Genomic DNA, 16,499 nt, shown 5'->3' on the forward strand with positions numbered 1-16,499 from the left:
AAACATAATTAGAGCATTTATGACAGATAAATATCTCACACATAACTTGATATTTATCATATTATATAGTTTAATTTTTATACATTTAAATAATAAATATGGTATATATATTATTTATTACTTACATTTATTATATAGTTATTTTATTGACTTTAGATGTATATTTATTTTTAGTTTGCTTAGATGTGTTTTTATTAAATTAAGTATAGAATGGGAAATAATTTTGATAATGTAAAAGTACAGTTGAGACAAAATTAGTTAATATTAGCATGTAGGAAGTGATCAAATGATCAAAAGTATGCCTAAACTGGACATTCAACAGTTTAAATGAGTCAACACTGTGCTCACAGGCAAAAATTTAAAAGAAAAATTTAATTCTTTAAAATAAGAAAGTGAACTATTTTATGTAATGAGAAAAAATAACCACACTTCCTCAGCACATCCCTGCCAAAATCACAATAATGAAAATTAGTGACAAATGTATAGTTCTGTATATATTTCTGGAATCAAAATTTCAGACATTAAAAAAAAAAAAAAAACACTGTCAAAGCTTATCTCACAATTTCCTGCTCAAACTTGAGCCAGTGGTGTGTTGACTCTATTGGGTCCTGAAAGTAGATCTTTAAATACTCAGGAATTTAAAGTCATTTATTAAAACACAGCTTTATGCAGCCATGGTGAGGTGTGTTCACCATGGAAACACTACAAATCTGGGTTTTTACCCTGAAAAAAATTTTTTAATATAGTTTTTATTTCTGAAACTCAGTTTAACTTACCTGTGCAAACACTAGTTATATAAAATTAAAGTTAAGGACCTGCAGTAGAACACTAATATTCTTGTCTAAATTTAGTGTTAATAATGATTCAATAATCAGTTCTACATCATACAATATGCAGGGGGATAAGTACTAAATACTAATCACGAATCTTTTCTAGCACTACTGGATAATAGTGACTAATGATTACTTATGTATACAATAAAAATAAATAAATACAATAAAGAACAAACAGGTTTTAGCAGAGCAACATCTCCGGAATGGCCTAAACAATCAGATTCTGCTCTCTGCTAAGTCTTCAATCGGTATTGGAACCCATTTTGGTTTCTGAGTATAAGAACTGTTGCAGACTCTGGATGTGATACCACATAGCTCTGAGGAGGCTGAAATGTCTTTGTCTTTATACTCCATTTGTTTTATGCAGGAAGAAAATCTAAGTGACTTATTTCCATTTCCAACCAGTTGAGCTTCATTACTTTACCATTTCAGATTTATTTTTGATAAGCAGTCTAGGCAGACCAGGTATTTTGCTAAAACCAATCTAGCATAAGAATTTCCACAGTCATCTTCTTGTTGGTAAATTCCAAAAAGTGCTCACAAGAAGGTCTGATACAGGCCAATATAGGAGGAAGAAGATTAGTTACAGATCTTCTCTGAATTATTTCCTTCCCAAATGCCTATTACAGAAGGCTTTATCTTGACTACATTTGATACATAAAAGCCAATATGATATCCTACATTTCAGAATTTTAAAAGGCATCAAGAATTTTGAGCAAGTTCCAAGAAAGTGATTAAGAAAATAAGGGAATAACCAACTGTCTCAAAATAAGAATACCTAACACATGGTGCATTATGTCTACAGTAGAGATTAGGTAATATCTCTGTTTTATTAGGGAAAAGAGTTTAAATTTAAGTTGAAGAGTGCAAAGGTCATAGAATTAATGGATAAAATTTCCAAGAAGACATATTTTGGCACAATTACAAGTCCGTGAAGATTAACTTGGCTGCCAGTGAAAAGATGAAGTAAAGAAAGCTCTTTGCCATTTTTTCCTATCTAACTGCTCACTCCTAGTGAGTTGGAGCATATACTCAAGCATATTGTTATTTTGCAGATCACTGACTGGGTCACATTGATTTGTACGTCACAATAATTAGTTGAACTGAATAATTTAGTATATGAAATATTTTTCTTTTGTTTCTTTTTAACACATGCATAAAACTATTAAAATGGGCCAAAGCATTTTGTCACATGGAAGAAAGCATGGCCATCATCTCCCTGTCTTTTTACTGACATGCTTAAATATTCTTATGTTTTTTTCTTCTCTTTTCCTAATGTACAAATGTTTGGGTGTGGATTACTGAAGAAAACGTGAACACCCACACACTTTCCCACATCAACACACACACACACACACAAACACACACTCAGAATTTCCAATGGGGAATTTTGCCTTTGGGTTTGAAACAAAAGTCTAACTTTAAAAAAATTCTTAACTTTCTTTTGGCATTTTCCCCAGGGGGTATATCTACCTCTGTGATTAGCTCAAGTCTAGATTGATTAGCTCCAGTCATGAAAACTCTATCTTTGAGTCTTCTAGCTTGGAGGTAGCTACAGAAATTGCCACGCCCCACATATATTCAGAAGAAAAAACAAGAACAAAAAGCACAGACTCCATTTTAAACAAAATTACTAAGATAAATAAAATTAGAGAGTAGACTAAAAATCAAAAATGACTTATCAGAAAAACCAGGAAGAGTAAGCTGTTTCCCCCATCAAATCCATGAGAGTCAGGAATTAAAAGCATGTAAGGGAAAAAGTTAAATTAAAGCAGCCAGTGTTTAAAAACAAGGACCTGATTGAAAGTCAGTATGATAAGCCTGACAGATTACTATATCCCAAACTAAACCATTCCCACAGAAACTAGAAGGTGTACTCTATGAATATATTTAGCCAGAGACTGAAGTCACAGGAACACAAGTAATAGCAAAATGTCTAGATGAAGAATCAGACTAAACTGAGGATTTACAGAATACAAATAACTTAAAAGAGGGCTTAAACAGTAACAGTGGCAGTTAGAGAAGTCCAACTGGGGGGGGGAAGCTTACAGGACTCAAAATAGCAATGCATACAAATCTAACATTGTTACTAATAAGTGATACAATGTAGTGACAAAATTATTGTAAGGACCTGCATCATAATTGCTAGTTGGAATTGTTATGTTTCTGTAGGTGTCATACAGGATATGCTTTCTATTTCAAATCAGAAACCACCAACACATGCACAAAACACCTCAGCATGAGGAAGCTCGAGAGTCTCAACTGTGGTTTCTTACACTCAGATGTTCATATAGGCATACTCTTAACATATAACTAGCCCTAATGGCATAGCCTTCTTCCAATCTTAGCAAAACCGGCTACAAATTGTCAATATTAGAGTTATCAATAAACAGTGTTGAGATCAACACTGTTATTACTGGTATCAATAGTCCAGAAACTTGCTTCGCATGCATGGTTAAAAAGTTACACTCTAAAACAGTATGTTTTATGTTTTGACCAAGGATCGGAGACACCCAGGTACACTTCTTATTTCAGTAACATAGCTTTGCCCATTAGACCTGCTGCACTTAATGCTCATAGCACAACTTCCAAACTCTTTTAACCTTCCATCACAACTCCAGAGTTTAGACAGACAGTTTAAAGTCCTTAACAAGGGATTAGGGAATCTTTCTCTGAAGCAGCTGAATTACTTGCATGCACTGATATTTTGAGGTGGGGGGGGGAAACTCGCTAGCTACCTGGTGTGACTGATGATAAGATATAGAGATGTCCACAATGTACACAGATGGTCCAATCAGCACATTAATGTCTCACTTTTATTTATTTTTATTTATTTATTTTTTTGCAGTATACAAGCCTCTCACTGTTGTGGCCTCTCCCGTTGCCAAGCACAGGCTCCGGACGCACAGGCCCAGCTGGCACGGCTCACGGGACCAGCTGCTCCGCAGCACACGGAACCCTCCCGGACCGGGGCACGAATCCGCGTCCCCCGCATCGGCAGGCGGACTCTCAACCACTTCGCCACCAGGAAAGCCCAATATCTCACTTTTAAATAAGCATGTTGGCAAAATGATTAAGGAACACCACTAACCTAAAAGAAACCTCAGAATCTTATCCTCAGAGGTAAGGAAATACATTGTATCTATGCTAATAATAAGAAAAGTCAGAGAATATTATAAATATTAGGTGTTAAACGTGTGATACATAAAATTAATAGAAATAGACAAATAAAAATGTGTAAGTTAAAGTTATATAAATCTCTTAAAATTTAGAACAGAAAGACAAAGTCAATAGATGAAAATGATAAGGAAATTAGAGGAGCAGTCATGACAGTTCAATATCCAGCTAAAACAATTATTTTGCTGAGAAGGCAGTGACTGGATTGGGATGAGAGTAGCAAGAAAATGTTCAGAGAAATAATAAAAAACATTTATGATTGAGTGTCATAAGTATCCAGATGAAAGGGATAATCTATTGCCCAACTAAGTTATAGGTCCATATGAGGGCATGTAGTGTAAAATTTTAGAAAATCAGGGAAAAATAATACATACTAAAAGCTCCTTGTAAGAAGTGACAAACCAAAATCAGGTCACAGTGAAGTAAGATTTAAAATATAAATTGTATTAAGTTTCTGAACACTAGTACTGGAGGCTAAAATTCAGTGATGTAATTCCTTAATTTTATGAAGTAAAATAAATTTCAATTTAGAAATTGATACTCAGATAAATTATTCATCAAGCATAAAGCATGTAGAAAAATATACTCAGAAGAGCAGTCTCAACAAATTTTCCTGATAAGTGTCCTTTCTCAGGATATTTCAAGGTAGAAAACAGGAAAGATACTTGTGATGGAGGCAATGGACCTAACACAAGAAGAAATATGTCTGTGTGGCATGGAGCTTTGTGTCATTGAGGGAATCCCTATAATGACCATACAAGGAAACCCTAGAGTTACAGCAGTGTAGGAGAAAGAACAACTGTTCATTTTCCTTTTTTATGTCCAATAAGGAAAATGAACTTTTCAGTTATTTAATGGGATTAAACATGTGAAAATTTATAAGTATATTACAGAGCTTTCAGAAGGTTGGAAATATTTTAGTATAAATTCAAAAGAAGTTATGCAAATGAAAAGTTCAATCAGGTATTTGAGTAAAAGAGAAAGTTTTACAAAAATGGAAATGTAATTAAAATATATTGCTTATCTTGGTATGGAACAATATTTTCATAAGCAGAATAATAGATTTAAAGAAAAATGTGAGATAGCTATATTTGAAGAATGGAGAGGAGGAGGAAAGTGGTTTAAGTGTGCTACAGTCTTTATCTAATATAACATATATTTAATGATCTCTATTATTTATGATTAAAATATAGCAGTTTTTATCATGCAGGTTTAGGGAGACTAATTCTAGATGAAATAACTAGAAAGTTGAAAGTTATTTATTTTGAGAAGGGAGATTGAAGAAAAGAGGATATTGTTTTTAATCTTATACTTATGTCTTTAAAATTTTATTTTACAAATATGTGCAATTACAAATTATGAACATTACAACTGATAAAAGAAGAAAAAAGAAAATTATATTTCTATGAGAATGCAGTACTTAGAATTATTTCATCCAAGGCTGGACACCTTGTTTTATGGAGTATTTCATTCCATAACTTTTAAACCAACTTCAAATCCTAAGTCTAAAATTCTCTAATTTTACTTTTTTACTTTTAGTACTATTCCAAAAATTCTGTTAAACTCTTTGCAGTGTCTCTTAATTAGGAATTGAATTTTATATTGACCACAAATATGTAAATGTGGACATAGTAATTTGGGAAGAACTCTAAATTAGACTAGATGACAGCTACACTTCAAATCATGTATGTGTAACCACATAACTTAAATGACAGAGGGCCAAGAATAAGAAAGTACTTAAATCTGCTGGAGAAAGTAGAAAACCTGTTCCAATCACATTTTAACTTTAAATTTGCATGTTAGAATCAACATACATCTAAAGTGATTTGCTTATCACTTTAAGATTCATTTATATTCAAGTGGATGGCTTATTTCTTACTTCTTATCCTACTGATCTTTTCTTTTTCTTTTTGAGGTACACGGCCCTCTCTTTCTTGTGGCCTCTCCTGTTGTGGAGCACAGGCTCCGGATGCACAGGCTCAGCGGTCATGGCTCACGGGCCCAGCCGCTCCGCAGCATGTGGGATCTTCCTGGACCGGTGCACGAACCCACGTCCCCTGCATCAGCAGGCGGACTCTCAACCACTGCGCCACCAGGGAAGCCCTTATCCTACTAATTTTATCATGCATTACCGATAAAGGATGTTTACTATTCTCTGCTTCAGGTAGTCTTCAGCCATTCTCTATCCCTGTACTGAACTGGGACTCTAAATTATTATTTTTATTTAAAAAATCCTCTTTTAGCAAAAGCTATCACCTTGTGTCAGTTCTCATTTCTTGTAATGCTTGACTATTTGTATGACTCCATCATTCTTCAAATGTTATACTTTTGTGTTTGTTTTCTTAATTTTTCCTTCAATCTTTCAAATGCTACCCTTTCTTTATTTCCTTATATTTTTACTAAGTAGTATTTCCACACTGTTAGTAAAGATTCTCCAGAATTTTTCTCCTTAAGATCACGTCTTTCTTACAGATTTTTCCAACACCTTTCTTCTGACTTCCAAATATATATCTCATTATGTAATCTTTCTTCAAAGCACAATTTTTAATTGCCTATAGAATATCTCCACAGAGATGCTACCTAAATTTAACAATATTTAGGTGTTACGGAGGCTTTATAAGTATTAACTCATTTAATTCTCATAAAAATCACATTAGGTGATAATATTATTATTTTAATTTTACAGATTAAGAAATTGAAGCTTAGGGGCTTCCCTGGTGGTGCAGTGGTTGAGGGTCCGCCTGCCAATGCAGGAGACACAGGTTCGTACCCCAGTCCGGGAAGATCCCACATGCTGCAGAGTGGCTGGGCCTGTGAGCCATGGCCGCTGAGCCTGTGTGTCCGGAGCCTGTGCTGTGCAACGGGAGAGGCCACAACAGTGAGAGGCCCGTGTACCACAAAAAAAAAAAAAAAAAGAAATTGAAGCTTAGAATGATTAAGCAACTTATCCAAAGTCACAAATCTAGTAAGTGGCATAGGAACTGTGTCTCTGGAATTCATGATCTTTAATATTATATGATAGCCATATTTGAACACATTGGAATAAAGGAGATGCTCCACCCAATTTATTTATCTATTATGGAAACAAGGTATTTATCTCTCAGACTTGAAATTGTCTAATTATCTTGTAATTTATTCCCTATACACAATTAGTAACCATACACTCTATGTCTATAACATATTTTTTACATCTCCCATATTATTCTCACTGCCACCACCAATGTAATTCTCAGCCCTCATAATTTAACAAGAGATTATTAACTGGTCCTTCCACCAATGGCCATCAGTTCCCTTCCTCCATTCTCTTTCCTTTTTCCTTGCTTCCTTCCTTCCCTCCTATTTTTTTCTCTATTTCTTTCCCTTTTTTCTTCATGTTGCCTAGGAGATGAATTCCAACTTCCTCATCTATGGCATGCAACAGGAAAGCTCAGCTTCAGCCTTCAGATGCCTATGTTGATCTCCAGTATTTATATGTACTACTAAGTCTTTACTCCTATTTACCTCTGACTTTTCCAGCTCTATATCACAGAGCCTGACTTCTACAGTATCTGTTTCCCAGGCTCCTGTATCAAGTTACATCAGCTGGGTTCAGACAACAGGAGTCACTGACAACAGAAAGAAGAAGGCATGCACGTTCTATTGTTTTCTCTGCCTTGGGTAGATTCTACTGCATTTCCTCTGTGTCTCCAGCTCCCTCCAGTGCAACCACATTCAAAGTAACTACAGGCCTTGAACTTTAAAAATACAGCTGATTTCATTAATTCCAACTTTGGGGTGATTAGCAGTTCATGCTGTTGTTAATCTCTGGGTTGTCCAACAGTACCTTCTGTGGTTTCTCATATTCTATTGCTTTTTGTGTCAATACCTGTGTTGTTTTCTTTTTTCCCCATTTAAATACTTGGAGTAGTTTTTTGTTTTCCACCTATATTGGGCTGTACACTCTAGTCCTACAGCCCTGTACTTGCCCAGCTTCAAGACCAAAGAAAGAGCCCAAAGTCAGCAAATAAGACATCAGTGATTTAATGGATAGAGGGATCTTACATGTCTGAAGAAAGGTCCTGGAGTGATACCGCACCATGTGCAGCAGACGGTGGGCAGGACATAGCAGCCATCTTTGCCCCTGGGGTAGGGGGAGGTTTCCGGTTATAAGGGGAATTGACATCAGGTTGGTTTATCAGTTACCAGGGAAACCAGCAGAGAGACATGCCCTTCACTACCCCTTTGATAAGCTATCATGGTGGAGGTGTTCTGATCTCAAGATTAGAACAATCACTTGCTGGGGCTGGGGGCAAGTATGTGAGAAGGTCAGTCATGTGAGTAGGGTGTAGGTGAAGTAGGCACTGGTCAAGCAGGGGATGTACAGAGAACAAGAGAACAGCCATCTAAGGTGGCCTGCCCATAAAACCCTTAAAAATAATAAAAAAAAACAACCAAAATTCTTCAAATATTATTTTCCCTTACATATGTTGCCTGTCTGTAGCTCACATTGGTACTTTAATATTTTTTTAAATTCCTATGGCATTGTTAAAATCATTTAATACTTACTTTATACTATTGAATTGTTTTTTGTTTCTTTGCTTATTTTTGCCATAACATTCCTGGATGCTTCATCAGCACAACTAAATTTTTAAGTTCAAGGAGATTAGCTTAATATTTCTTCTGTAGTCATCACAATGGTATGTACCTGCAGTAAAGTTCAGTGAACAGCTTTCCACAAGAAAAAGAAAAAAATTTAGACACTTTATAACTTCTGTTTTTTATCATCCAAATATAAATGTTATTCAACTTTTATAAGTCTCAGTCCCTTCATTTCTAACTTACAATGGTAGTATTAATATTCCCTAGGCCACTTAAAAAGAAAATCATAGTACATAGAGGGGCATTGCTGAGGATGATAGATTTATAGGACCAAGTTCAGTGACTATTGTATGCTTACTCTCAAGTGCTGCACGATCCCACAGCATATATGACAATGTCTCTATAGTAATATTTTGTGCTGCTGATTAAGTATTTAAAAACCTGCATGTAGTTTTAAAATGGATTCACATTTTGACATGCTATACAGAAGACACACAAATATAGAATCTCAGATTATAATATTAATTAGTTCTCATTCTTTTCTGGTCTGTTGCTATGAGAAAGTGTAGAAATTTTGAAAAAGTGTGATCCATACAATAAAAACTAAGGAATGATTTCAAGTAAGAACAGGAGAAACGTATGAGAAATAATAAGTAAACAGTGAATTCTACTACAAGAAGTTTAGCTTCTCGCTATTCTTTGTTCCATTACATCTTGTTTTTACCTCATGTGGCTTATATTCCAGTGGAGTGAGTCAAGTAAAAAGCAACATAAATATAGATTCTATAAGAAAGTGATAAACAACATAGAGAAAAAGTAAGTGATGAAGGGGGTTAGGGTGTTATGAGACAAAGATTACACTGATGTAGAGAGTACTAAAGAATTAGGATTAGGCTTGGATGCATATATATATATATATATATATATATTTATATATGGACTTGATCATGGTGAGAGGAAGGCAGGGAATAACTATAACTATACGATCAAAGTTATTAATGGAAAGGACCTCCAAAATCACTGTGAATCTTCTCATGGGTTAAAAAATGTGCAGAAAAACATTGCAATCTAAGATGAGATTGGCTCATTTCTAAAGAGGTTCTGCAAAGACTGAATAATACTTGCTTTAGAGACTAAGATTTTAGGATAATTTTTCTGTCTAGAGTATAAACTGTAAATAGCCTTCATAAATTGATGCTTACTAGGTTGCTGGCAATGTTTTAACTGTATTGACTATAAATTAAATGCTTGGTATAATTCTATGAAATCTGAGTTTACTGCTCTTATTGTCTCCAATAATGCTGAGACAACTGGTCACAGAGAGTTTAAGCAAATTGATCAAAATGAATATCTAAGAAATGAAGAATCTGAGGTTCAAACTCAGGTAGTTTGGTTCTAGAGATTTAACTATACTGCCAGTTAAATCTCCGGTGACATCATACATGTTAAAGTGACTAGAAAGTCCAATCCACATTTATTAGCTTGACCACTTTTTCAGATTGTAAAAACTGTTAAAAGTCCAGCAGATTCAAAGCTGCTCAGACAGTATGTCCAGGTGATTCACAGAACTCTACATAGCTCAGTGTGGTAAGTTACCTTTCTAGGGAAACATAGAATAGTGTTTTCAAATGTATGTTCTTATGCAGCCTGACTGGGTTTAATAACTGATTTGCCTCTTATCAGCTGTGTGACCTATAGCAACTTCCCTTATGCTGTCTAGGTTACTTTTAATTAATTTCTAAATGGCACCAATAGTACCTGGAAATAAAATAAAAATAATATCTGTAATTCAATAGCTATCATTAGCTTGTCTTACTTATTAGTTTTTATTAATTTATTATCTTCTATTAATTGAGATCTAATATTTGCCAGTCCTGAAAATAACACAAGGATAAGCTACTAGACATTATAAACTATCAGCAGGAAACCATTGGAATTATTGACATACATTCCATTAAAAAGTTTCAAAACTTTATTTTTCTTCATTGAGGTATAATTAACAAATATTGTATATGTTTAAGGAGTGCATAATGATGTTTTGATATATGTATCCATTGTGAAATGATTGCTACAATCAAGCTAATAAACAATATCCATCACTTCAATAATTACTATTTAGGGGTGTGTGTGTGTGTGTGTGTGTGTGTGATAAGAATACGGGAACATATGTTTATGTATAATTGATTCACTTTGTTATAAAGCAGAAACTAACACACCATTGTAAAGCAATTATACTCCAATAAAGATATTAAAAGAAAACAAAAAAAACCACAAAAAAACACAAAACAAACAAACAAAAAGAATACTCAAGACCTATACTTCTAGAAAATTTCAATAATACATTCAGTATCATTAACTATAGTTACCACACTATACATTAGATCTCTAAAACTTATTTACCTTGCATAAATGAAACTTTGTACCCTTTGACCAGCATCTTTCCATTTCCCTCACCTTGCAGGCCCTGCAACCAGTGTTCTGCTTTTTGCTTCTATGAGTTCAACTATTTTAGATTCCACATATATGTGAGAACATACAGTACTTATCATTCTCTATCTCACTTATTTCAAGTAACATAATGCCCTCAAACTCCATCCATATTGTCACAAGAGGCAGGATTTCCAACTTTTTTATGTTTAAAAAACATACAACTCTGTGTTTTGCTGATTTCTACTGTTTTTATTTTATTTCTGTTCTTATTTTATTATCTCCTTCCTGCTAACTTTGAGATTAGTTTGTTCTTTTTATAGTTCCTTAAGATATAGAGTTATTATGTGTGCTTGAGATTTCTTCTTTTTTAATATAAGCATTTAATACTCTAAAAACTTTTAGTACTGCTTTTGCTGTATCCCATACACTTTGAATGTTATGTTTCTGTTTTCATTTGTATCAAGATATTTTTTAAATTCCCTTTTCATTTTTTATTTAATCCAATGCTTGTTTAAGGGTGTGTTTTTTAGTTTCCATGTATTGTGTGTTTTCTGTGTTTTCTTACTGTTACTGATTTCTATTTTAATTCCACTGTCGTCAGAAAACATACCTGGGATTTATTTCAATCATATTAATTTGTTAATACTTGTTTTGCTTCCTAACTTCCTAACATGTGATCTATCTTGGAAAATATTCTGTGTGCACTTGAGATGAATGTGTATTCTTCTTCTATTGAGTAGAAAGCTCTGTATATGACTGTATTTATATTTACTCTATAGTGTTCTTCAGTTCTGCTGTTTTCTTATTAATTTTCTCTCTGGATGATTTATTATAAAATAAGGTATTGAAATCTATCAAATAATTTTATTGCTATATATTTCTCTCTCAATGTTTGCTTTATAAATTTATATGCTCTGATTTTAGGTGCATATGTATTTACAATACCTCCCTGTATGTATTTGTTATACCTCCCTGTCGACGATTTTATCATTTCCAAACGAACTTCTTTGTCTCTTGTGAGTGTTTTTAACTTACAGTCTATTTTCTTTGACTTTAAGAATAGCCACCTCTGTTCTCTTTTAGTTATTATTTGCATGGAATATCTTTTCCACTTCTTTTCCAGCCTCTGTATGTCCTTAAATGTAAAAGACAATCTCTTATAGACAACATATAGTTGGACCTTTTAAAATTTTTTTTCTTTATCCATTCAGCCACTGGAAGACTCAATTGGGAAGTTTAGACCAACTTGATAGGTAAGGACCTACCATTAACATTTGGTTAATTATTTTCCATCTGTTTTGTAGTTCTCTTGTTTCTCTCTTCTTCTGTTATTTTCTCTGTGGTTTGATTATTTATTTTATAGTGGTATGCTTTCATTCATTTTTTTTCCAATTTTGTGTCTACTGCATATGTTCTTTTTTTGTATGGTTAACATGGGTCTCACATCAACTGTTTTATAGTTATAGAAATCTCTTTAAAGCTGATAACAACAACTTGAATTGCACACAAATATTGACAACTCACACAGTCACACACACAAGTTTATCTAACTGAAGTTAGATTATACTTCTTTCTATATTATGAAATACTGACAAATTTCTGTTGCTATAGTTATTATTTTTTATAATATTTATTGGAGTATAGTTGATTTAAAATGTTGTGTTAGTTTCTGTTGCAGAGAAAAGTGAATCAGTTATACATATACATATATATACTTTTTAAAGAATATTTTCCAATATAGATCATTACAGAGTATTGAGAAGTGTTTCCTGTGCTATACAGTAAGTCCTCATTAGTTATCCATTTTATATATAGTAATGTGTATATGTCAATCACAGTCTCCAAAATTATTCCTACCCCAATCCCCCCTGGTAACCATAAATTTGTTTGATACATCTATGACTCAATTTCAGTTTTGAAATTAAGTTCATTTATATATATTTTTTAGATTTCACATATAAGTGATATTATATGATATTTGTCTTTCTGTGTCTACTTTCTTCACTCAGTATGACAATCTCTAGGTCCATCCATGTTGCTGCAAATGACATTATTTTGTTTCTTTTTATGGCTGAGTAATATTCCTTTGTATATACATACCACATCTTTATCCATTGCACTGTTGATGGACATTTAGGTTGCTTCCATGTCCTGGCTCTTACGGATAGTGCTGCAATGAACACTGAGGTGCATGTATCATTTCGAATTATGGTTTTCTCTGGATATATACCCAGGAGTGGGATTGAAGGATCATATATTAGCTCTATTTTTAGTTTTTTAAGGAACCTCCATACTGTAGTGGCTGTACCAATTTACATTCACACCAAGAGTGTAAGAGGGATAGATTTCTTCCATACCCTCTCCAGCACTTATAATTTGTAGATATTTTGATGATGGCCATTCTAAACAGTGTGAGGTAATACCTCATTGTAGTTTTGATTTTCATTTCTGTAATAATTAGTGATGTGGAACAATTTTTCATGCACTCTTTGGACATCTACATGTCTTCTTTGGAGAAATGTTGGTTTAGATCTTCCACCCATTTTTTGATTGGGTTGCTTCTGTTTTTGATATTGAGCTGCATGAGCTGTTTGTATATTTTGGAGATTAATCCCTTGTTGGTCGCTTCATCTGCAAATATTTTCTCCCATTCTTTGGGTTGTCTTTTCGTTTTGTTTATGGTTTCCTTTGCTGTGCAAAAGATTTTAAGTTTAATTAGAGCCCATTTGTTTATTTTTGCTTTTATTTTCAGTACTCTAAAAGGTGGATCAAAAGATCTTGCTGCGAATTATGTCAGAGAGTGTTCTGCCTGTGTTTTACTCTAGAGATTTGTAGTAATCTGCCTTACGTTTAGGTCTTTAATCAATTTTGAGTTTAGATTTGTGTATGGCATTAGAAAATGTTCTAATTTAATTCTTTTACATGTAGCTGTCCAGTTTTCCCAAGACCACTTATTGAAAAGACTGTCTTCTCTCCATTGTATAATCTTGCTCCTTTGTCATACATTAGTTAACCATATGTTCTTGGGTTTATTTGACTTTATTTGGGTTTATATGACTTTCTGTCCCATTCCATTGACATATATTCCTGTTTTTATGCCAGTACCATACTGTTTTGATTACTGTAGGTTTGTAGTATAGTCTGAAGTTAGGGAGTCTGATTCTTCCAGTTCCATTTCTCTTTCTCAAGATTGCATTGTATTTGAGGTCTTTTGTGTTTCCATAAAAATTTAATTTTTTTTGTTCTAATTCTATGAAAAATACCATTGGTAATTTGTTAGGGATTGCATTGAATCTGTAGACTGCTTTGGGTAGTATAGTCATTTTGACAATATTGATTCTTCCAGTCGAAGAACATGGTATATCTCTCTATCTTTTTATATCATCTTTGATTTCTTTCATCAGTATCTTATAGTTTTCTGCCTACAGTTCTTTTGCCTCTAGGTAGGTTTATTCCTAGGCAATGGTAAATGGAACTGTTTCCCTAATTTCTCTTTTTGATCTTTCATTGTTAGTGTATAGTCATGCAAGAAATTTCTGTGTATTAATTTTGTAACTTGCTACATTATCAATTTCATTGATGAGCATTAGTAGTGTTCTGTTAACCTAAAATCCTAAAGGATTTTCTATGTATAGTATCATGTCAGCTGAAAAAAAAGTGATAGTTTTAATTCTTTTCCAATTGGGATTACTTTTACTTCTTTTTCTTCCCTGATTATGTGGTTAGAACTTGTGAAATTATGTTGAATAAAAGTGGCAAGAGTGGACACCCTTGTCTTGTCCCTGATCTTAGAGGAAATGTTTTCAGTTTTTCACCATTGAGAATGATGTTTGCTGTGGGTTTTTTGTATATGGCCTTTTTTATGTTGAGGTTGGCTTCCTCTATGCACACTTCCTGGAGAATTTTTATCATAAATGGGTGTTGAATTTTGTCAAAATCTATTCTGCATCTACTGAGATGATTATATGGATTTTATACTTCAGTTTGTTAATGTGGTGTATCATATTGATTGCTTTGCATATACTGAAGAATCCTTGCATCCCTGGGATAAATCCCACTTTATTAGGGTGTATGATCCTTTCAATGTGTTGCTGGATTCAGTTTGCTTGAGGATTTTTACATCTATATTCATCAGTGATATTGGCCTGTACTTTACTTTTTTTGTGGTATCTTTCTCTGGTTTGGTATCAGGGTGATGGTGGCCTCATAGAATGAGCATGGGAGTGCTCAATCCTCTGCAATATTTTTGGGAGAGTTTCAGAAGGATAGGTTTTAACTCTAAATGTTTCATAGAATTTGCCTGTGAAGTCATCTAGTCCTGGACTTTTGTTTGTTGGGAGTTTTTATTCACATATACAATTTCAGTACTTATGGCTGGTCTGTTCATATTTTCCATTTTTTCCTGATTCATTTTTGGAAGGTTATACCTTTCTAGGAATTAACCCATCTCTTCCAAGTTTCCCATTTTATTGGCATATAGTTGCTTGTAGTAACCTCTTATGGTCCTTTGTATTTCTGTGATGTTTGTTGTAACTTTTCCTTTTTCATGTCTAATTTTATTGATTTGAGTTCTCTCCTTTTCTTTCTCTTTATGAGTATGCCTAATGGTTTATAAATTTTATCTTCTCAAAGAACCATCTTTTAGTTTTATTGATCTTTGCTATTGTTTTATTTGTCTCTATTTCATTTATTTCTGCTCTGACCATTATGATTTCTTTCCTTCTACTAACTTTGAGTTTTGCTTATTCTTCTTTCTCTTGTAGCTTTTGTTGTAAGTTTAGGTAGTTTATTTGAGATTTTTCTTGATTTTTTGTGGTAACATTGTATGGCTATAAACTTCCTTCTTAGAACAGTTTTGCTGTGTTACGTAGGTTTGGATCACCATGCATTTGTTTTCATTTGTCTCTAGATATTTTTAGTTTCCTCTCTGATTTCTTCAAAGAAGTGTTTCTTGTTTAGTAACATATTGTTTAGCCTCTTTGTGTTTGTGTTTTTTACAGTTTTTGTCCTGTAATTGATTTCTACTCTTATAGCATTGTGGTCACAAAAGATGTTTGATATGATTTCAGTTTTCTTAAACTTACCAAGGCTTGATTTGTGACTGAAGATGTGATCTATCCTGGAGAATGTTCAAGTGCAGTTTAGAAGAAATTGTATTATTCTGCCTTCAGATGAAATGTTCTATAAATATCAAGTGAGTCTATCTGGTCTAATGTGTCATTTAAGGCCTGTGTTTCCTTATTAATTTTCTCCCTGGATGATATGTCCATTGGTGTAAGTGGGATGTTAAAGTCCCCCACTATTATTATGTTACTGTCCTTTTCCCCTTTTATGACTGTTAACATTTGCCTTATATATTGATGTGCTCCCATATTAGGTGCATATATATTTACAATTGTCATATCTTCTTCTTGGATTGATCCCTTGATTATCATGTAGTATCTTTCCTTGTCTCTTGTAAGAGTTTTATTTTAAGATCTA

This window comes from Orcinus orca, chromosome 18 (assembly GCF_937001465.1).
Source record: "Orcinus orca chromosome 18, mOrcOrc1.1, whole genome shotgun sequence".
Classification (NCBI taxonomy): domain Eukaryota; kingdom Metazoa; phylum Chordata; class Mammalia; order Artiodactyla; family Delphinidae; genus Orcinus; species Orcinus orca.